The sequence below is a fragment of the Zingiber officinale genome, chromosome 8A (genome assembly GCF_018446385.1).
Source record: "Zingiber officinale cultivar Zhangliang chromosome 8A, Zo_v1.1, whole genome shotgun sequence".
NCBI lineage: Eukaryota > Viridiplantae > Streptophyta > Magnoliopsida > Zingiberales > Zingiberaceae > Zingiber > Zingiber officinale.
Window position 1 is genome coordinate 120,679,134 of NC_056000.1, and position 24,056 is coordinate 120,703,189.

The 24,056-nt window shown below is 40.8% G+C and overlaps 1 non-coding gene and 2 pseudogenes across 1 annotated transcript; all 3 read right to left on the reverse strand.

The window, feature by feature from the left end:
* Positions 1-18,386: 18,386 nt before the first annotated feature.
* LOC122012997 lies at positions 18,387-18,507 on the reverse strand (annotated as a pseudogene).
* A 2,046-nt stretch (positions 18,508-20,553) lies between these two features.
* Positions 20,554-20,672, reverse strand: LOC122012940. The gene has a single exon (XR_006120378.1). It is a non-coding gene; the product is annotated as a 5S ribosomal RNA (ribosomal RNA).
* Positions 20,673-21,722: 1,050 nt separating this feature from the next.
* LOC122012982 lies at positions 21,723-21,841 on the reverse strand (annotated as a pseudogene).
* Between the last annotated feature and the right edge of the window lie 2,215 nt (positions 21,842-24,056).

The window sequence follows — 24,056 nt, forward strand, 5'->3', positions numbered from 1 at the left end:
GTTGAAGGTGAGATTCGAACCCACGACCTCGGGTCGGACTGACCCAAGCAAAACCGGCCCAACCAGCTGAGCTACACGGTTTTGTTAACCTTATATGGTGAGAATTAAGTTTATAGCATAGTTAATGATTAGGGAATTAATTGGAAAAAAATGCGCGGCTGAGGGATTGAAGCCGAGACCTCTTGTTTCGGTTAAAAATCGGTTAACCAGCTGTGCCAACGAGTTTTGTTAATTAAGGAAAGAATGGATTATATTTAATGTATAGTAATTAATAAACATCTTAGTTATAAAAGAAAAGTTTAAGTTTTTTACCGAAACCTAAATCTTTCTCACCCGAAACCTCTCCTTGCTCGCTCGCGACGGCGCCGGTTCTTCTCGGACGAATCCGCAGCAGGGGATCTAGGGCTTCTCCGGCGGTGAGCGAGGAGGTTCTCCGAGGGGTTTTCTCCACCTCCTTGAGATCGTCTCGTCGAGGAGTTTCTGTGGACACGAAGAGGAGCCAAGACCTTCAAGCTCTACCCGAAACCCTAGGGTTTTTCCTCTCCGTCGGTTGTAAGTGCAAGAACAAGAGGTGAGTTGCTTCTCACCTGCAGTAGGAGTGGTTCCGCGTCATTGATTTTCTTTTCCTTTGATTTCGGAATTTGATTTCACTCCTTATCATCCACAGCATGCCCTTTGTTTCGAATTTTCTGTGGAGCTTGCTGTCATGATTTTCAGTTAGGGTTAAGCTGTGAAGGTGATACAAATAGATTGGTGGTTAAGTTTTTTTTCCTTGCTTTCATGTTTTCCTTGCTTTCAGATTGTGTTTGTACAGAATTTAGTTGTTAGGGAGTTAACCCTCTTTTCTTGCTTGTTTCGGAACATGTAGATGATCTGATCAGTTTCAAGTTTGATTTAGTTCTTCCTTGTCTACGGATCATGTTGTACAGAATTGGAGTTGATTAGGGATTTAGTTTCTTTCCTTGTTTCCGGATCATGCTTTACAATTCCTTAGTTTAGCTTGATCTCAGATTAGTGCCAAATCCAGATTAGTTTTAGATCAGCGTTAATTTTGAGCATGAACAGTTTTAATTCAAGTGTGCAGTTCGGATACCTTTTGTATCTCCATAAGCAAGAAACAGCCACAAATTTCATACTAGTTTTGGATCTTTTGCAGATTTAATATGAGCAGTTTCTGGTTGTAGTAGTACAGATTTATTAAGAGCAGCTAAGTTTTTGGTTCTATTGTTATATAAGTGTTGATCGGATTATGTAGCCTTGGGAATTTTAGTTTTGTTGTTTAGGCAGTGAACATGAAAGGAGACGGATTTGTTTATCACAGTCTCTTCTTGCTACTACTGAGGTTGTAGGGAAACCTAGTCGACTTTGTGCAGAATTTTAGAGTGCATGAATAGAATGTTTTCCTTTTCCTTAAGCATTTCAATTAGAATCTTTTTATTCGGTTTAGATGTGAAAAGCATGCACAGTTTCCTCTTTAGTATGCAGATTTAGTTATTTCCATGCTATCCAATGAGCATGATCAGTTTCTTTTGCTACTAGATATGCACGGTGATACTTTCTAGTCTCTTTTGCTATTAGAATATCTTGAGCATGCAATTATTAGTTTCTTTGCTTTTACCTAAGCATGAGTTTCTGTCTTTAAGAACTATAAGCAAGAAAGACTAAGGTCTAGACTTGATTTCAATTCCAGAATATTGAATATCAAAAGCGCACACAAGGTGTTTGCTTAAATGCCAAGTAAGGGCAAGTATAAAGAAGTTATAGTTAAAAAGAAAGTATTTTACTTTTAAAGGGCATGTATCGGACACAAGGTCCAAGGGATGGGCTCCAAGTTGCCCCTAGGCACAAGGCCTAGAAGTATCTTAGTAGTTTCGGGATTAGCTACCTCGATTCTTATTAAGAATGCGTGCTAAGTGGTACAATGCCGGGCCCAAAAGAAGTTTATTATTATTTTGAAGTATTAAAGTATAAGTTTTGAAACAAATGAAACAAGCTTCAAATATGTTTAGAATTAGAAAGTTTAGTTTCTTGTTATTTGAAGCATGCAGTAATAGTTTTATTTGTTTCTTGCTACTAGATTATTCAGCATGTTTAGTTTTACATGTTTAGTAGCTTTACATGTTTAGTATGCTTCTTTTATTGGTTTATAAGCATGATAAACAATACATGTTTAGTATTTCAGTTAGTATGCTTCTTTTATTGGTTTATGAGCATGATAAACTACAAATGTTTAGTATTTCAGTTAGCATGATTCCTTTGCTATATATGAGCATGAGTAGTTTTATATGTTAGCATTTAGTTTTAGCATGTTTTTATTTATATACATGCATATCGAGTTTTTGTGAGTAGATAGCGCTCACTAAGCTTTATGCTTATAGACTGCACTTCCTCCTACTGCAGACAAAGGAAAGGAAAAGATTTAGCAAGGAAGGCGACAAGGTGGGGGTGATGAAGGTGTGTGATGGCTGGACTATGGAGAGATCCAGAATGAGCTGGCAAATTGCCAAGACTTTTCTGTTTAGTTATTTTAGTTCTCTTTTAATGCTATGATGAAGTTGAGATTGTAATTGAGTCTATTCCGCACTTGTAGTTTGGTATGTCTTATCGTTGGAGTTCTATTTGTTTACTATTGCTAGAATAGTTTCCTTTTAGTTATTGTGATATTATTACTGCGTGGTTGTGAAGTATTTATACCAGCCGCATGTGGCTGATGGTTTATTATTTGTTTGTATTATGGGAAATGGTCACCGGTACAGGGGAGACTCTGCCGAAATTTTTCGATAGGGTTTTCCTAGAGATTTTTAATAAACCGGTTAAGTAGAGTTAGTAGATAAGTAACGGTCACTCTTAGAGAGTAGTAGTAGTAGTAAGAAGGGTGGTCGTTACAGTTGGTATCAGAGCAGTTCCCATTCTCTAGCATCACACACACATCAGCATCATCCTTGCCGTCTTCAAGTAAGAAAGTATTTAAGTTTTTCCTTTTATGCTTCTTTATTATTTGCAGTATGGAGAAATTGCTTATATGTGCTTCTGTAAGATAGAAGTTTATTTCTCTTTTATTCATATACCTAAGTTTGGTTAGAAAGGATAAAGAATATATCAAGTCTTTCTTTTCTTTGCATAATTAGATGTCAAGAAGAGGACGCCCCCGTACCGCTCGTACTGAGGACCAGGCTCAGGAGAACGAAGAGCCCAGAGCAGCTGAACCAAATCTCGCTGAAGTTGTTGCTCAACTCCAGAGACAAGTAGCAGAGCAACAGCAAGTGATCGTCAATCTGATGGAGAATCAACAACCAGTTCCTCCCACACCTCCAACAGTAACTGTGGAGACTCCAGTGGTAACTGAGGTTCCACCAGCTGCCCAGGGAGTCGTCACAGCACCCCAGAGACAAGAAGCCTACCTCATACAGTGGCTGAAACTGAAACCAGAGAGCTTCTCAGGCACGACTGAGCCCTGGGATGCCCAGGCTTGGTTCAAAACACTGGAGAGTACCATGGAGCTTCTTGACTGGCCAGAAGTCGAGAAGGTCAAGTGTGCCTCCTTTTGCCTGACTGGAGACGCACGTATATGGTGGGAGAGAGTCAAAAGTAAGAGGGCAGTCAATCAGATGAGATGGATTGATTTTGAAACAGAGTTTTATGAAGAATTCTTCCGTCAGCGGATTACCAATAAGCATTATGAGGAGTTCATAGAATTCAGACAAGGTGACCTGTCAGTGGAAGAAGCAGTAAAGAAATTCAATAGGCTAGCTCGTCTCTACCCAGAGCTAGTAAGCACGGAGAAGGAACGAGTCAGACTGATGCTTAGGATGCTGAGGCCAGTGATAGCACTTAACGTGAGTAGTGGAGCTCATCAGGCTCAGACTGGCGAAGAGCTGGTCAGTAGAGCATTAGTTGCTGAGCACTATCTGGACAGCATCAGAGCACAACGAGCGCAGCAAAAGTCAGTCAAGATCGAAGATAAGACAGCTGGGAGTCAGAAACCTCAGGCAAATAAGCAGAACTGGAAAGGCAAGGGTAACAAAAGAAAGCAGTGGAACTCATGAGGTAACCAGAAAGGAGGACCAGCAAATAAGCAGACCAAGATCCCTCTCTGTCCTAAATGTGGGAGAACACATCCAGGAGCCTGTCTTTTGGGTAAGACTGGATGCTATGCATGTGGGCAGGAAGGACACATGGCTAGAGTGTTGGTGCAATATCCCTCAGGTCAAGGTTGACCTGGGTAACCAAGCTGAGTCTTGGTTTGGGTTTAGATGTTTGACAATAAGATATTGATTGAAGAAGAGTCAAGTAGGTCAAGGTTGACTGGATACTTGACTGGGAAGTCCTAACTGGGATGTTAGGCAAAATGAAAGTCCTGGTGAGTGAAGCCAGGCAGAAGAAAAGTCCTGGTGAGTAAAGCCAGGCAGAAGGAAGTCCTGGTGAGTGAAGCCAGGCAGAAGGAAGTCCTAGTGAGTGAAGCTAGGCAGATGGAAATCCTGGTGAGTGAAGCCAGGTGAAAGTCCTAGTGAGTGAAGCTAGGCAGATGAAAACCCTAGTGAGTGAAGCTAGGTGAAAGTCCTGGTGAGTGAAGCCAGGCAAGGGAAAATCCAGATGGATCAAGGATGATCGGACATCTGGTGCTGGGAAGTCCAAGTAGGTCAAAGGATTGACTGGATACTTGGCATGAAAGAAAAGTCCAAGTAGGTCAAAGGGATTGACCGGATACTTGGCACAGAGAAAAGTCCAAGTGGGTCAAAGGGATTGACCGGACACTTGGTAAGGGAGTCCTAGCAGGTCAAGGGAGTGACTAGATGCTAGGCATGACATACCAACAGGTCAAGGTTGACCGGATGTTGGTTTGGGAGGTTTAGGACTTGGTTTTGGACAAAAACCAAGTGCTGGATCGATCAGTGGATCGATCCAGACCTGTCCCAGCGAACAGAGAGCTTCTGGATCGATCCGTGGATCGATCCAGAGGTCCCAATCGATCAGTGGATCGATTGGGACGCGGCTGCTTCGCGCGATAAGCGCTGGATCGATCCGTGGATCGATCCAGGCGCGTTTCCAGAGCACAGAGGCGCTCTGGATCGATCCGTGGATCGATCCAAAGCCTCCCCGATCGATTGGGAACATTCGAATCGATCGGGATCCGACCGTTGGCATCGTTTATAGCTGCAGGCGTTCGATGGCTGTAAAAATAAGTTCACCGATTCATTCCAGATTCAACACAGCTCCTCCCCAGCACTTCTAAGCTCCTCACCGCCAGTTCTTGAAGGTTCTTGGAGGTTCATCCAAGTCAAGAGGCGAGTTGCAACGAGAAGAAGAAGAAGCTAGGGTTTTTACTGCATTTCTTGTAAGCTTTTGCTTATTCTTTACTACCCTTTCTTCTTCTTGTACTGAGAGTCTTGTAGGGCTTCTCCGCCCTCGGTAGTTACCGAAAAGGAGTGTTTTCATAGTGGAGGGTGCGTGCGTGGTGTGGATCCTTGGATTAGTCATCTCCGTTGGAGGTGGATACCAAGTAAACTCCTAGTGTTAGCGTGTTTGTGTTTGTTTATGTATTTTCCGCTGCGCATTCTTGAAGAAACAAGCAACACCGAGCAACGAGCACGCGACGAGCTATTCACCCCCCCTCTAGCTACTTTTGGTCCTAACAAGTGGTATCAGAGCAAGGCCGCTCTTCACCGGAATCATCGCCGGAAGGGTCAAGCATAACAAGAAGAGCTAGAGGGTGAAGAAGTTGAAGCAAATTCATCAAAAGTCAAAGATTTCAAGAAGCTCAACTTCAAGATGAAATTCCAAGATGGACTTGGATTTGACACAAGGGTGGCTCCACCGTACACATCTACAAGCTTCGATTCTTGGAAATCAAGAATCGAAAATTTTCTTATGATGGAGATAGAGCAATGGTTTGCTCTCATGGAAGGTTTTGAAGCTCCCACAAATTCAAAGGGCAAAGTTCTAAAGAAAAGCAAATGGAGCCCGGAGCAAGTCCAAAGGTGCGAGGCAAATGACAATGTGACCAAGCTTTTGGTCAATTTATTGCCAAGCACCATTCTTTGCAAAATTGGAGAATTTGAAGATGCAAAGGAACTTTGGAGCAAATTGGCTAAGCTTCATGAAGAGATCCCCTCCACTGTACAAGATCATGAAGAATCCAAAGAGGGTGACTCTTTGGAGCAAGACCAAGAGGAGGACCCCGAGGTTGAGAGATATTCAACCTCCGAAGAAGAGGAAATCCAAGAAGCTTCATCCTCAAGGGAATGCACCGAAGGGAACAAGGAGGGAGCATACTCCTTGTTTCACATTCAAAATGATGAAGCCTCCACCTCTAGGATTGAGGGGGAGCAATTCTTGGTGACGCCGGATCAAGAAGAAGGAGAAGCTTCTACATCCGGGTCAAGTGAAGAAGAAGAAGATGGTGTCACCTCCGAAATTCAAGAAATATCAAATGGAGGAGCAAGTGCCATCCCTATACAAGAAGGTATAAATGTTTCAATTAATAATAAAAATCATATTATATGCTTTGAGTGTAGGGAACATGGGCACTACAAGAGCAAGTACCCTAAATTGGCCAAGAAGAAGGGCCAAGTGGCACAAAGGGGCAAGGCGAAGCCCAAGGAGATCATTCCCAACACAAAGAAGAGCAAGGAGCATATTATATGCTTCTCTTGCAATCAAAAGGGGCATTACCGAAGTCAATGCCCCAAGGGGAAGAAGGTGGTCAAGGCTCAAGGAGGCACTAGGCAAGGGGGAGCCTCCAAGGTAAAGAAGAAGGTAACATTTATTGAGCCTATCCCTTTACATTATGGTAAAAAGCATGATAGTTCTAACTTTTATCATTTTAATGCGATTTACCATAAGAATAGGAAGCATGAGGGCTTTAAGGAAAAGCATGTGGCCCTACATGCCAAAACTACTATCCCTAAGGCTAGGAATGTAGGTAAAAACCTAGGCGATAACTCTAAGGATGTAAGATACAAGCCTAGAAACAAAAATGCTCATGGATCAAATGAAAAACCAAAAACTAAGGACTTAGTGATAGAAAATCAAGTCTTGAGATCAAGGCTTGATAAAATGGAAAAGACCCTAAAAAGGATGGAAAATATCCTATTAGGGCAAAATGAGCATAACCTAGGTTTAGGGGTACAAAAGCCATCCAATGGCCATAGAGGTTTGGGATACAAACCAAAGGCTAAGAAGGATGTGCCCTCTTACCATAGAGTTCCATATAGTTATGGAACAAACCCTAGGTCTAGTGGTCAAGCCAAAAATACTAGGGAAGTCATCCCTAAGAGTATTTTTGCAACAAATGTGACTGAGACTTCTAAGAAGTCTAAGAAAGTCACAAACAAGGTCACAAGGGAGGCTATCCCTAGAGTTGACCTAGAAAATGTGACCAAGGCTTCTAAGAAGCCCAACAAGGTCACTAGGAAGGTATCTAGGGAAGTTATCCCTAGTGAGTACCTAGAGCATCCAAGGAGCACCAATAGGTGTTGGGTTCCTAGGAGCATCTTCTCTACCCCATAGATGGGTTAGAGAGTGTCAACTCCGATTAGAAGGGTAGTTAACCCAACTTTGAGGAAATTGACACTCAAGGAGCATTTTCAGGGTTTTTTTTTTTTTGTTAACCTTTGAAAATGAAATGGAATTATTATTTACTCCTTGAAAGAGTAAAATGTGCCAAATTGGAGAAGTATTGATTTTATTTTAAAGTGGCACAAATTTGAGAAAACACAAGAACTACCAAGTTGGGATTTTGGTATGTTCTTAGGAAATTAAAGGCAAACTAAGCCTTAATTTAAAAGTGCTACTCTTGTGGAAAAATAGAATATGCCAACATTTGAGGACATATTTATTTTCAATTGGCATACATTAAATCAAGGAAATTAGAAATGCCAAATTTAGGCTTTGGCATTCTCTTGTAGCATTTTAGGGCAATCTAGGTTTAAGGTGTAGGTTTAGCTAAGATTTTAAGGATACTTAGATAGCTAATCTAGGTATATTTTATTTATGCTAAACCTTGCCATGATTGTTTGCTCATAATATGCCATGACATCATATTTTATCTTATTTGTATTTTGCATTCATGACTTATCATGAAAAATACAAAAATACCATGTCATGCCATACATACATCATGTAGTTATAGGAATCTTTCTTTTGAAAGCTATTTTCTTTTGATGTATGCCATAACATAATCATGCATTAAGTTTAATTCCTTGTAATTAAGGACAAATGGCATCTAACGACACTTATTGACAAGTGACATCCTAGGTGGATGTCTAATATCTCTAAAATGCCTAGATAAATATGCATGATCCCTAGATTAGGGCAAAACCAAAATCTACATCTCACAAAGACTATAAGGTGACTTGTATGTGTTTTAGTGCATATTATATACAAGTGAGATGTTAGGATGATGAACAACACTCAAGATGTTGATTTAGTGCATTCTTTTGAGTTTTAGGTTCATCAAAACACATAGTTATGTGTTTTCCCATCATTGGGAAAGCTAATGTACAAGTCATGTGCATTATGCCCAAGGAACATGATGGGAGATTGGTTTTGAAAATGTTTTTAAAATGTTTTTGGAAAACCTTGGTGAAGGCTATCTTTTGATAGTAATCACCATTGAATAGTTAGACACAAACTTGAAGAAAACACTAAAGTTTTTGCAAGTTTTCAAGTTTGTGTCAATCTTTGAAAATATGATGTATTTTCATAGAAAACTATTTTTCCATGATTAAGTATGCCCTAAATAATGTCTACACGGAATTTCATAATTTTTGGATTTTTGTAGAATTTTCTAGGGGTTTCAAGTTGGCCGAAATGAAATTTCAGCAACAATCAGCGCTCCGATCGATCCATGGATCGATTGGAGTGCCTGAATCGATCCATGGATCGATTCAGAAGGCAAATCTCGCGAGCAGTAGCTCGCTGGATCGATCAGCCGATCGATCCAGGTAGTCTGAATCGATCAGTGGATCGATTCAGAAAGGTTCAATCGATTGGAACCCAACTCCAATCGATCCAAGTTGCTGATTTTGGCTGGGAAGGCCTGATTTCAGCATCTTTGAACCTCTTTGAGTCTAGGTAACCATTCCAAACCCCTTAAATACATTTGTATAGATACAAAGGGTGTTTTCATGTTGAAAACAAGGATGGATTGTTTAACGAAGACTAAGTAGAAGTTTAGGTTGAGGTTGTTTCAAATTTTGAATATTTGAACCTCAAAACTTCTAAATTTGGGTTTCCTAAAGGTTTAGGGATTCCAAGTCATTGTTGGTGCAATGACAGTTACCACCATGTCTTTAGGGGGAGGGACTCTTTAAAGACATGAAAATTATTTTTCATGAACCTTGGAAGGTGGTTAACCTTCTGTTGTGAACTTGCTCAAGGTTGAGCATTTAAACTTGAAATGGGGAGAAATGGGGAGTGGATATCCTCATTATTTCAAGTGGACACTCAAGTGGTAGATAATGCTCAAGGTTGAGTAGTTGTCTACATTGAGGGAGACGTTAAGGATAAATGAAGGGTATGGGACCTTAATTATCGTGTTGATCACAACGAGTGATGTTGTGAACAACGATGAGCAACTCTTCAGGGGGAGAGTCTTCAACAAATGGATTTGTTGAAGTGTGCCCAGAATTGGAGCATAGGTTGATGTGTGTCCAACGATGGGTTGATGTGTGCCAATAGGGGGAGAATGTATGGTTAAGCTTAGTCCTTCATTACCTATGGGAAGGTCATAGGGGGAGAATGAAAGGACTCATGAAAGGGAGTAAGTTAGGCTTTCATTACCTAGAGGGAGTTTGCCCTCTTAGGGGGAGAATGAAGAGCTTAATTTATGCTTTCATTACCTAGTGGCATGAAGAAGGAGGCTATGGGATTAGCCTAACTTACATATGGGATTGTAAGTGTTATTGTGGTATTGTCAAACATCAAAAAGGGGGAGATTGTTGGTGCAATATCCCTCAGGTCAAGGTTGACCTGGGTAACCAAGCTGAGTCTTGGTTTGGGTTTAGATGTTTGACAATAAGATATTGATTGAAGAAGAGTCAAGTAGGTCAAGGTTGACTGGATACTTGACTGGGAAGTCCTAACTGGGATGTTAGGCAAAATGAAAGTCCTGGTGAGTGAAGCCAGGCAGAAGAAAAGTCCTGGTGAGTGAAGCCAGGCAGAAGGAAGTCCTGGTGAGTGAAGCCAGGCAGAAGGAAGTCCTAGTGAGTGAAGCTAGGCAGATGGAAATCCTGGTGAGTGAAGCCAGGTGAAAGTCCTAGTGAGTGAAGCTAGGCAGATGGAAAACCCTAGTGAGTGAAGCTAGGTGAAAGTCCTGGTGAGTGAAGCCAGGCAAGGGAAAATCCAGATGGATCAAGGATGATCGGACATCTGGTGTTGGGAAGTCCAAGTAGGTCAAAGGATTGACTGGATACTTGGCATGAAAGAAAATTCCAAGTAGGTCAAAGGGATTGACCGGATACTTGGCACAGAGAAAAGTCCAAGTGGGTCAAAGGGATTGACCGGACACTTGGTAAGGGAGTCCTAGCAGGTCAAGGGAGTGACTAGATGCTAGGCATGACATACCAACAGGTCAAGGTTGACCGGATGTTGGTTTGGGAGGTTTAGGACTTGGTTTTGGACAAAAACCAAGTGCTGGATCGATCAGTGGATCGATCCAGGCTCTGGATCGATCAGTGGATCGATCCAGACCTGTCCCAGCGAATAGAGAGCTTCTGGATCGATCCGTGGATCGATCCAGAGGTCCCAATCGATCAGTGGATCGATTGGGACGCGGCTGCTTCGCACGATAAGCGCTGGATCGATCCGTGGATCGATCCAGGTGCGTTTTCAGAGCACAGAGGCGCTCTGGATCGATCCGTGGATCGATCCAAAGCCTCCCCGATCGATTGGGAACATTCGAATCGATCGGGATCCGACCGTTGGCATTGTTTATAGCTGCAGGCGTTCGATGGCTGTAAAAATAAGTTCACCGATTCATTCCAGATTCAACACAGCTCCTCCCCAGCACTCTCTAAGCTCCTCACCGCCAGTTCTTGAAGGTTCTTGGAGGTTCATCCAAGTCAAGAGGCGAGTTGCAACGAGAAGAAGAAGAAGCTAGGGTTTTTACTGCATTTCTTGTAAGCTTTTGCTTATTCTTTACTACCCTTTCTTCTTCTTGTACTGAGAGTCTTGTAGGGCTTCTCCGCCCTCGGTAGTTACCGAAAAGGAGTGTTTTCATAGTGGAGGGTGCGTGCGTGGTGTGGATCCTTGGATTAGTCATCTCCGTTGGAGGTGGATACCAAGTAAACTCCTAGTGTTAGCGTGTTTGTGTTTGTTTATGTATTTTCCGCTGCGCATTCTTGAAGAAACAAGCAACACCGAGCAACGAGCACGCGACGAGCTATTCAACCCCCCCTCTAGCTACTTTTGGTCCTAACATAGAGAATGTCCTAACAAGCTCAAAGCACCTCAGCCACAGCCAATACAATATGGAGGCAAACCTCAGCTACATTATATGCCTGCAACTTTGGAAGGACCTCAGATCAGTCAAGGAAGGTTGGAAGCCCCACCAGATCCAGCCAGTGCCAGAGTATTCTCCCTCACCAAAGAAGAAGCTGCTAGTGCCTCGACGGTCGTAACAGGTCAAGTAGTTATTTTTCAGCATATAGCTACTGCACTATTTGATACTGGGCGACTCATTATTTTGTATCCATACCTTTTGCCAAAGAATTACAGGTACCTACAGAAAACATGAACTCCATGTTCTTGACGACCCTACCTTCTAGGGAAGTCATGGAATCCGACCAGTGGCTTCGGGCTGTACCAGTCAGAATTTCAGACCGTGAGCTATGTATAAATCTAGTGGTCCTCGCCATGCAGGATTTCGATATCATTTTGGGTATGGATTTCCTCAGCAAGTACAGTGCTTCAGTGGACTGCCACAGAAGGAAAGTGATCTTTAGTCCAGAAGGTGAATCATCCTTTGAGTTCACAGGGGTGCGAAGGAGGAAGACCCAGAAGTTCCTTTCTTCTCTCACAGCTCACCAGATGTTAGCTAAAGGGTGTGCTGGTTTTCTTGCGCACATTGTGAGTACAGAAGAACAAGAAAGACCCAAGCAGGAGGAAGTTTGGGTAGTCTGTGAGTATCCAGAGGTATTCCCAGAAGAACTACCTGGACTACCTCCCAACAGAGAAGTGGAGTTTGAGATTGAACTGGTTCCTGGTACCGGTCCAATTTCAAAAGCTCCATACCGCATGTCTCCAGCAGAGCGAAAGAACTACAGGAACAACTTCAGGAGCTACTTGACAAAGGCTTCATCCGCCCTAGTCATTCACCATGGGGAGCTCCCGTGTTGTTCGTCAAGAAGAAAGACGGATCTATGCGAATGTGCATAGATTATAGAGCTCTAAATCAAGTGACAATCAAGAACAAGTACCCCCTCCCCAGGACCTATTTGATCAGTTGAGAGGGGCGACAGTATTCTCAAAGATAGACCTGCGCTCTGGGTACCATCAGCTAAAAGTGAAAGAAAGAGACATACCCAGAACGGCTTTCAGGACCAGATACGGACACTACGAGTTCGTAGTCATGCCTTTTGGTGTGACTAATGCACCTGCAGTTTTCATGGACCTGATGAACAAAGTGTTCAGAGAATACCTTGACAAATTTGTCATTGTGTTCATCGACGACATTCTAATCTATTCCAGAACCCCAGAGGAGCATGACACGCATTTGAGGATAGTACTGCAGACTCTTCAGCAAAAGCAACTTTACGCTAAGTTCTCAAAGTGCGAGTTCTGGTTAGATCAGGTGGCATTTCTAGGTCACATAATTTCTAAAGAAGGCATTCAAGTGGATCTAGCAAAAATAGAAGCAGTCAACAACTGGAGTAGACCCAAGAACGCCAGGGAGATCAGAAGCTTCCTGGGTTTAGCTGGGTACTACAGGAAATTTGTGGAGGACTTTTCCAGGATAGCCACTCCACTAACAGCCCTCACCAGAAAGAATAAGAAGTTTGAATGGTCAGATAAATGTGAGCAGAGTTTCCAAGAGCTCAAGAAGAGACTGACCAGTGCTCCTATTCTGACTGTTCCAGAAAGTGACAGGAGTTTTGACATCTACAGTGATGCTTCCAAGATGGGCTTAGGAGCTGTACTCATGTAGGAAGGAAAAGTGATAGCTTATGCTTCCAGACAACTCAAAGATTATGAAAAGAACTACCCCACTCATGATCTTGAGCTGGCAGCTGTGGTCTTTGCACTAAAACTCTGGTGACATTATTTGTATGGCGTTCAGTGCAGAATTTTCACAGACCATCAGAGTCTTAAGTACTTCTTCACTCAGAAGGACTTAAACATGAGACAGCGTAGGTGGCTAGAGTTGGTCAAAGATTATGACTGTGAAATCCTCTACTATCCAGGCAAAGCTAATAAAGTGGCAGATGCACTAAGCAGAAAATCCAGTGCATCCCTGATGTCTTTGTCATCATTAGCCCTACCACTGCAGAAGGAATTGTCAGATTTTGGAATGGAAATTATTTATGGGCAACTCTCTACATTGACCTTAGAGTCAACCTTGCTTGAGGATATACAGAGAAAGCAAAGTGAAGATCCAGATATCCAAAAGATCAAGCAAGGGATACAAGAAGAAGGAAATTGAGTTTGAGTATCGACGGTGGAATTCTTTATCGGGAGCCTGTGTGTCCCCAATGATGAAGAAGAGAAAGAAAATTTTAGAAGAAGCTCATAGTACACCTTACTCCATGCATCCTGGTTCTACCAAGATGTATCAAGACGTGAAACAGAGATTCGGTGGTCTGGACTCAAAAGAGATGTAGCTAAATATGTCAATATTGCCGACATGTCGAGGGTCAAAGTAGAACATCGGAGACCAGGAGGAGTTCTACACCTCTTCCTATACCGAGTGGAAGTGGGAAGACATATCCATGGACTTCATAATAGGTCTCCCAAGAACCACAAATGGATATGATGCGATATGGGTAATAGTGGACAGATTGACCAAGTCTGCTCATTTTCTAGCCATCAAGGTGTCCCACTCTATAGAGCAGTTGGCACAGCTGTATGTTAAAGAGGTGATCAGACTTCACGGAGTTCCTAAATCTATTGTTTCTGATAGAGATGGGCGTTTCACCTCTCATTTTTGGGAGTGTGTTCAGACTGCACTGGGCACCAAACTCAAGTTCAGCACAGCCTTCCATCCTCAGACTGATGGACAAACAGAGCGAGTAAATCAGATTCTAGAAGATATGCTCAGAGCTTGTGCACTAGATTTCAAAGGAAGTTGGTGCAAGTATCTATGCTTAGCTGAATTTGCCTACAACAACAACTATCAGGCCACCATCAAGATGGCACCTTATGAGGCACTGTATGGCAGGAAGTGCAGATCACCCATTTGCTGGCAAGAAGCAGGTGAAAGAAGAGAGATGGAAGTGGAACTGGGCATTCAGACAGAGCTGATAGATGAGACTACTCAGGCTATCCAGAAGATCAGACAGAGGATTGAGACTGCCCAGAGTAGACAGAAGAGTTATGCTGACACACGTCGTAGGCCACTTGAATTTCAAGTAGGGGATTCAGTCTTTCTCAAGGTCGCTCCTATGAAGGGAGTGATGAGATTTGGCAAGAAGGGCAAATTAAGTCCTCGTTATGTAGGACCTTACCTGATCACAGAAAGGATTGGGAAAGTAGCTTACAAGCTGGACTTACCACAAGACATGTCAGCAATACATGATGTATTTCATGTCTCCATGCTAAAGAAGTGTTTTCACGACCCGAGCCAAGTGATTCAGCCTCAGTCAGTGCAGATCCAAGAGGATCTTAGTTATGAGAGCAGACCTACACAGATAGTGGACAGAGCAGTCAAGAGACTAAGGAACAAAGAAGTGCCACTAGTGAAGGTCGTCTGGCAGAACCAGAAGCACGAGGAAATCACTTGGGAGCGTGAGGACAGTATGAGACAGAAGTATCCAGAATTGTTCTAAGTTCGAGGACGAACTTTTTATAAGGTATGAGGAATTGTAACGACCCAATTTTTTCCTATTGCAAGTTCTAAAAGTCCATAAAAATATTTGGAAATACTTTTAAAATATTCTAGAGATTTTTAGGAATTTTTAGAGTATTTTTACGTAATTTTTGGAGGTCGTTTAGTAGGGTTACAAAAAAGAAAGAAGTTTAAAAAAAAACGTTGAAGGTGAGATTCGAACCCACGACCTCGGGTCGGATTGACCCAAGCAAAACCAGCCCAACCAGCTGAGCTACACGGTTTTGTTAACCTTATATGGTGAGAATTAAGTTTATAGCATAGTTAATGATTAGGGAATTAATTGGAAAAAAATGCGCGGCTGAGGGATTGAAGCCGAGACCTCCTGTTTCGGTTAAAAATCGGTTAACCAGCTGTGCCAGCGAGTTTTGTTAATTAAGGAAAGAATGGATTATATTTAATGTATAGTAATTAATAAACATCTTAGTTATAAAAGAAAAGTTTAAGTTTTTTCCCAAAACCTAAATCTTTCTCACCCGAAACCTCTCCTTGCTCGCTCGCGACGGCGCCGGTTCTTCTCGGACGAATCCGCAGCAGGGGATCTAGGGCTTCTCCGGCGGTGGGCGAGGAGGTTCTCCGAGGGGTTTTCTCCACCTCCTTGAGATCGTCTCGTCGAGGAGTTTCTGTGGACACGAAGAGGAGCCAAGACCTTCAAGCTCTACCCGAAACCCTAGGGTTTTTCCTCTCCGTCGGTTATAAGTGCAAGAACAAGAGGTGAGTTGCTTCTCACCTGCAGTAGGAGTGGTTCCGCGTCATTGATTTTCTTTTCCTTTGATTTTGGAATTTGATTTCACTCCTTATCATCCACAGCATGCCCTTTGTTTCGAATTTTCTGTGGAGCTTGCTGTCATGATTTTCAGTTAGGGTTAAGCTGTGAAGGTGATACAAATAGATTGGTGGTTAAGTTTTTTTTCCTTGCTGTCATGTTTTCCTTGCTTTCGGATTGTGTTTGTACAGAATTTAGTTGTTAGGGAGTTAACCCTCTTTTCTTGCTTGTTTCGGAAGATGTAGATGATCTGATCAGTTTCAAGTTTGATTTAGTTCTTCCTTGTCTACGGATCATGTTGTACAGAATTGGAGTTGATTAGGGATTTAGTTTCTTTCCTTGTTTCCGGATCATGCTTTACAATTCCTTAGTTTAGCTTGATCTCAGATTAGTGCCAAATCCAGATTAGTTTTAGATCAGCGTTAATTTTGAGCATGAACAGTTTTAATTCAAGTGTGCAGTTCGGATACCTTTTGTATCTCCATAAGCAAGAAACAGCCACAAATTTCATACTAGTTTTGGATCTTTTGCAGATTTAATATGAGCAGTTTCTGGTTGTAGTAGTACAGATTTATTAAGAGTAGCTAAGTTTTTGGTTCTATTGTTATATAAGTGTTGATCGGATTATGTAGCCTTGGGAATTTTAGTTTTGTTGTTTAGGCAGTGAACATGAAAGGAGACGGATTTGTTTATCACAGTCTCTTCATGCTACTACTGAGGTTGTAGGGAAACCTAGTCGACTTTGTGCAGAATTTTAGAGTGCATGAACAGAATGTTTTCCTTTTCCTTAAGCATTTCAATTAGAATCTTTTTATTCGGTTTAGATGTGAAAAGCATGCACAGTTTCCTCTTTAGTATGCAGATTTAGTTATTTCCATGCTATCCAATGAGCACGATCAATTTCTTTTGCCACTAGATATGAACGGTGATACTTTCTAATCTCTTTTGCTATTAGAATATCTTGAGCATGCAATTATTAGTTTCTTTGCTTTTACCTAAGCATGAGTTTCTGTCTTTAAGAACTATAAGCAAGAAAGACTAAGGTCTAGACTTGATTTCAATTCCAGAATATTGAATATCAAAAGTGCACACAAGGTGTTTGCTTAAATGCCAAGTAAGGGCAAGTATAAAGAAGTTATAGTTAAAAAGAAAGTATTTTACTTTTAAAGGGCATGTACCGGACACAAGGTCCAAGGGATGGGCTCCAAGTTGCCCCTAGGCACAAGGCCTAGAAGTATCTTAGTAGTTTCGGGATTAGCTACCTCGATTCTGCGCGCTAAGTGGTACAATGTCAGGCCCAAAAGAAGTTTATTATTATTTTGAAGTATTAAAGTATAAGTTTTGAAACAAATGAAACAAGCTTCAAATATGTTTAGAATTAGAAAGTTTAGTTTCTTGTTATTTGAAGCATGCAGTAATAGTTTTATTTGTTTCTTGCTACTAGATTATTCAGCATGTTTAGTTTTACATGTTTAGTAGCTTTACATGTTTAGTATGCTTCTTTTATTGGTTTATAAGCATGATAAACAATAAATGTTTAGTATTTCAGTTAGTATGCTTCTTTTATTGGTTTATGAGCATGATGAACTACAAATGTTTAGTATTTCAGTTAGCATGATTCCTTTGCTATATATGAGCATGAGTAGTTTTATATGTTAGCATTTAGTTTTAGCATGTTTTTATTTATATACATGCATATCGAGTTTTTGTGAGTAGATAGCGCTCACTAAGCTTTATGCTTATAGACTGCACTTCCTCCTACTGCAGATAAAGGAAAGGAAAAGATTTAGCAAGGAAGGCGACAAGGTGGTGGTGATGAAGATGTGTGATGGCTGGACTATAGAGAGATCCAGAATGAGCTGGCAAATTGCCAAGACTTTTCTGTTTAGTTATTTTAGTTCTCTTTTAATGCTATGATGAAGTTGAGATTGTAATTGAGTCTATTCCGCACTTGTAGTTTGGTATGTCTTATCGTTGGAGTTCTATTTGTTTACTATTGCTAGAATAGTTTCCTTTTAGTTATTATGATATTATTACTGCGTGGTTGTGAAGTATTTATACCAGCCGCATGTGGCTGATGGTTTATTATTTGTTTGTATTATGGGAAATAGTCACCGGTACAGGGGAGACTCTGCCAAAATTTTTCGATAGGGTTTTCCTAGAGATTTTTAATAAACCGGTTAAGTAGAGTTAGTAGATAAGTAACGGTCACTCTTAGAGAGTAGTAGTAGTAGTAAGAAGGGTGGTCGTTATAGGGCCACCCATCGTAGTACTGCTCTCATCCAAGCACACTTAACTTCGAAGTTTGATGGGATCTAGTGTATTAGTACTGGTATGATCGCACTCATCCTTTTTGCCATACGCTCCATATTTAATCCACCAAAAGCCCTCGCGCGAATCAACCCTCTACCGTTACCCTCCCCCAATGAAACAATCAGACAAAAAAATGAAAATTTTTAAGTTAAATAAACAAACCGCCAGCTTCTCAGTAGTCACTACCACCTCCCAGGGAAAAAAGTTAACAAATAAAGAACCCGTGAAAAATAGACACATTGATAACATATTTTTATTAAAGAGTAGGTGTAACACAAGGACTTCCTAGGCGACCACTCATCCTAGTACTGGAGTCTCATCCAAGGACACTTAACTTCAAAGTTTTGATGGGATCAGGTGCATTAGTGCTAGTATGATCGCACCCATCCTTTCTACCACATGTTCCCTATTTAAACTGCCAATAGTCCTCACACAAATCAACTCTCCGCAAACAAATTGCACAATACCTCCCGCTAAAAAAAATCAGTGTGACATACTAATAACTACCATTTTATCATATAATTTTAACCCTTAATTTCCATGTTTTAAATTGTTGGTGCAGGGAGCACCAGACGATCGAAGTTAAGTTTTGATTATGGCAAATGGTCCAAAGTTAAGATGTCTTATTATCTAACAAGCGTGAATGAACTTGCAGGAAAGTCCTAAGTGTTCTTAGGCAAAAGTCCTAGTGTATTCTAGGCAGATGGAAAACCCTAGGGGGAGGTAACCCTAGTTCCTAGGAGGAGGTAACCCTAGGTGATGGAAAGTCCTAACTGCAGTTAAGCAAGGCGAAGTCCTGGCGAGTAGAGCAATTTGGGCGAAATCCTAAAGTCGGGGACTCTAGGTAAAAATCTTGGTGGTCGTGAACTAGGTGGAATTCTAGATGGTTGGGGATTGGACGTCCAGCAGAAAAATCCTGAAGACTCAGACGCTGAACAAAAGTCCAATCGGTCTAGAGGACCGGTCTGGCAAAAGATAAACTCTCCTTAGAGGAGTAGGTGAGGACGTGTTCCACGAAGAGGGAACAGTAGACATCGGTTCAACGTAGAGTTTTAGCCAAACTCAAAGTCAGAACCGGACAGTCCGGAGACTGTCAAAATAATTTATTATTTTATATTTTATTGTACTAACTCTATTTTACAGGGTATATTTGTATTTGGACTAATATGCCTTGCAGGAAGTGGAAAGCACAAAAGAGCCTCCGGTGAACAGTGTTCAAGGTGCCTTCCATGGAGATTGAAGGCGCCTCCGGTGAACAGTATTCAAGGCGCCTTCCATGGAGCTTGAAGGCGCCATCGGACAGATAAAATTTGGAGAAAGTAGATTTTATCGACGACCAAATCTGCGGGGATGGAATTCAAGCTAGAGGCGCCTTCCATGGAGGCTGAGGTGCCTTCAACAACCTATTTAAGGTAGGTTTGAGTAGAGCCTTAATATCACTTGATCTTTGTAATCTTTCTACTACACGCTGCTCAAAAGATGATCTGACGAAGATGTAATGCAACTCCGACAACCGAAAGCCCGAAATTCTTTATTCGTAGTTGTCGGTATACATTCAATTATTACACTTATACAATTGTACTTGTAATTTCCGGATTGATAGTGAATTGCCCAAAGTAAACACTCAACGAGTGGGGAGCTTGGAGTAGGAGTCGTCACAGGCTCCGAATCAAGTAAAAGAAACTTGTTAGCGATTGCTTTTGCTTTGTTCTTTTCCGCTGCATTATTACTCTATGTTTTTCGTAAAACGTGAAAAAGTTACGAGCGCTATTCACCACCTCTAGTACTTTTCGATCCTACATAAATTTCTTATTTGGTTAATTGTTGATTTTTATCATGTTTATTGAGTTAGATTTGTATTATGCTTTTTGTTATAATTCTTCTTAATTTTATGGATTTCTACTTATAATTATGCACTTTTTTCTTGTAGGTATTGAATTCAAGTTAGACCAAATTGAACCAAATGGTTTAAGTCAAAGAGATGTCTAATCTAGAGAAATCTAAACCATTGGTTCAAATCTAAAGCAAATTGATTATAGAGCTCAGATATAATTAATTCTTGTCATTCATCAAGATCTGGTTGATTCTAGTCAATTTGTATAGATCTAGGATGATCAGAGTCATTCATTAAGATCTAGCCATTCTGACCATTCAACTGGTTCTAGTCGATCTTGATCGTTCACTCAGATTTAATCTCATAAATTTACTTAGATTCGAGGAAATAAAATTAATGAAGCACTCATGTGAATCATCAAGCCTCCGCCGCCACCCTCCCCCCCATGAAACAACCAGACAATAAAAATCAAAAACTAAAAGTTAAATAAACAAACCGCCGTGGCTTCTCAGCAGTCACCACCACCTTCCGGGGGAAAAAAATAACAAATAAACAATCGACGAAAATAGATACTGATAACACATTTTTATTAAAAAATGTGTGCAACACAAGGACTTCCCATGGGGTCACCCATCGTAGTACTAGTCTCGTCTAAGCATACTTAAGTTCAGAGTTCTGATGAGATCCAGTGCATTAATACTAGTATGATCGCACCCAACCATTTTACCACACACTCCCTATTTAAACCGTCAACAACCCTCACTCGAATAAACTCACCACCACCGCCCTCGCCCCGACGAAACAACCAAACAATAAAAATTTAAAAATTAAAAGTTAAATAAACAAACCATCACGGCTTCTTATTAGTCACCACCACCCTGGGGTCACTCATCTTAGTACTACTCTCTCCTAAGCACACTTAGCTTCATAGTTCTGATTAGATTCAGTGCATTTGCGTTGGTATGATCGCACTCATTCTTTCTACCACATACTCCCTATTTAAACCACCAATGACCCTCGCGTGAATCAATCCTCTGTAACAAACTGTACAATACCTCCCGCTAAAAAAGAATCAATGTGACGTACTGATAACTACCATTTTGCCACATAATTTTAACCTTTAATTTTCATTTTTAAATCTCCTATTTGGTTAATTATTGATTTTTATCATGTTTATTGAGTTGGATTCTTATTATAAGTTTTATTATAATTCTTCTTATTTTTATGGATTTCTACTTATAATTATGCACTTTTATCTTATACGTATTGAACTCAAGTTAAACCAAATTGAATCAAAAGGTTTGAGTCAAAGAGATCTCTAATCTTGAGAAATCTAAATCATTGGTTCAAATCTGAAGCAAATTGATCAATGGGCTCAAATATAATTAATTCTTATCGTTCATCAAAATCTGCTTGATTCTAGTCAGTCTGTGTAGATGTGGGATGATTAGAGCCATTCATTAAGATCTAGTCATCCTAACCATTCAACTGGTTCTAGACAATCCTGACCATTCACATAGATTTAATCTCATCAATTTACCTAAATCTGAGGAAATAAAATTGATGAAGCACTCATGTGAATTAACTCTCCGCCACTGCCCTCCCCCCAATGAAACAACCACACAACAAAAATAAAAAAAATAAAAGTTAAATAAACAAATCGTCGCTGCTTCTTAGTGGTCACCACCACCTTCCACAAGAAAAAAATTAACAAGTAAACAATAGGCAAAAAGTAGACACACTGACAACACATTTTTATTAAAAAATAGGTACAATATGAGGACTTCCCAGGGGATCACCCATCTTATTTCTGCTTTCGTCTTAGCACGCTTAACTTCAGAGTTCTGATGGGATCTGGTGCATTAGTGCTTGTATGATCGCACCCATCATTTCTACCACATGTTCCCTATTTAATCCGCTAATAGCCCTCGTGCGAATCAACCCTACCTGGACGCCCTCCCCTTAATGAAACAACCACAGCAAAAATATATAAAAAAAAATTAAAAGTTAAATAAATAAACTGTCGTGGCTTCTCAGCGGTCACCACCACCTTCTGAGGAAAAAAAAATTAACAAATAAACATGTTGGTGCAGTTAGCACTGATAGTCAAACTTGAGTTTTGATGAATGACAAATCAGGTAAAGTTAGACGTGTTTCGATCTAACCTTATTACCGAGTGTGCAGGGTTAACTAACCTTACTCAGGATGTTTGATTCCTAATTGGTTGAAGACCGGATGTATAATTCCGGCAAGTCAGGATGTTCGATTCCTGATAGGTTATAGTCCAGATATGGGATTATGGAAAGCAACAGAATATACGGTTCCTGTTTGAGAAGACTAGATGTGCGATTTCGGTAGATCGGGATATGCGATTCCCGATTGAAGAAGACCGGATGTGTAATTCTGGTAGGTCAGGATGTTTGATTTCTAAAGTTTGGATGTTTGATTCTAGAAGGTAACTCTACACCTGGTATGTAGAGGTAACTCACTAGAGGAGAGTGACTAAGTGAGGATGCGTCCCCGTTCAAAGGGACATTAGGCGTCAGTCTAATTTAGATTCATTTCAGAAACCTAAATTAAGACCCTGACTAGATCCTAATCTCAAGGAGACAAGGTCTAATTACTATTCATTATTACTGTGCTAATATTTATCTTGTAGATGATTAGACTAACACTTTTTGCAAGGCAAAAAGAGCACAAAAGGCTTCGGGTGAACAGTGCCCGAGGCACCTTCAAGCATAGGAAGACACCTTCGTACTGTTCATAGAAGGCGCCTTTGGTATTGTAGAAGGTGTCTTCTGTATGATAAAATTTAGACCTCATTGCAGATAAGGAGTGGGTGGTTTAGGATCAGATTTCTCACATTGGAGGCACCTTCAAGGCTATGGAAGGCGGCTTTCATGCTCAATAAAAGGATGTTTCTCCCAAGGCCTTAACATCAACTTCTATACGAGCTTCTATGCGTCCAAATGACTTTCTGACTGCTCCAACTTGTTGCTGCTACTCTACTACGACTCTGCTATGTCTGATTTCCACTGAGAAGCTACCTAAACACTAAGCTAAAGCCGACCAACTACAAACAAGTGTTTGGTAACAAGTTAATTATTGCACTTACTTTCTACAAACTGGAAGTGTAGCGTGTTACACTTCTCTGACTTTTCTTTTACTCGATTACTCTTCCAGAGGTTCTAGAAGAGTTATTTAGTGGATTACCCATCGATAGATCTGTGGGACCTCTGAACCAAGTAAAATCGGTCGCGTGTTTTATTGCTTGTTCTTTTATTTTTCTTTAGTACTTAATTTTTAGTTGTGCACTTGATTTTATAAAATGAAAAAAAAACAAGTTTTTCAAAACCATGTGATTCACCCCAATCTCACGTGTGTCTCGATCTAAGAAGTGGTATCAGAGCAAGTTCTACTCTGAATTGGTGCAACCACCAATCAAGTCAGGGGAACCATTTTTTTGGATTTTTTTGTTTGTTCTTTGCATCTTACTTGAATTGGTAAAACTTACCCTTTCAAGTAATTATTTTTTGTTTGGTTTTACTTAAAATCTGTACAACACCACTTAAGTTGTCAACACATTTTTTCTTTTCTCAAACACTACTAATCCAAGACCAAGTCTTGGTACCTTTTTCTAGTTTTTTCTTTCAACAAATCAAATAACCCAACTTAAGGGATTCACCACCACTTGTCCTCCTTTCTTTAAAGGAAATGACTTTCCATACTGGAAGAAAAGGTTGAAATTTTATTTAAAGATGGATATCAAGCAATGGTTCATCATCTGATGAGGGTACCGGGTGCTTGTAGATGAAGTAATAAAAGTACCACTCGATCTAGAAAGATGGAGTCCAGAAGATAAAAAAAAAGCTCAGATCGACTCTAAAGCATTGAACACGATCCCATGCAAACTCACAAAGGAAGAGCTCAATCGAAGGAACTCCCGATTCGAAGGTAATGAAACACGACCTACGTCTTAATTCATTAGTTAACATTAAAATATAGGACGGTGAGACCATAAACCTGCTCCACGCTTGAATCAAGGGCATCCTCAATGGACTTCACCTAATCGAACATTAGATAAAAAACTGGGATGTAAT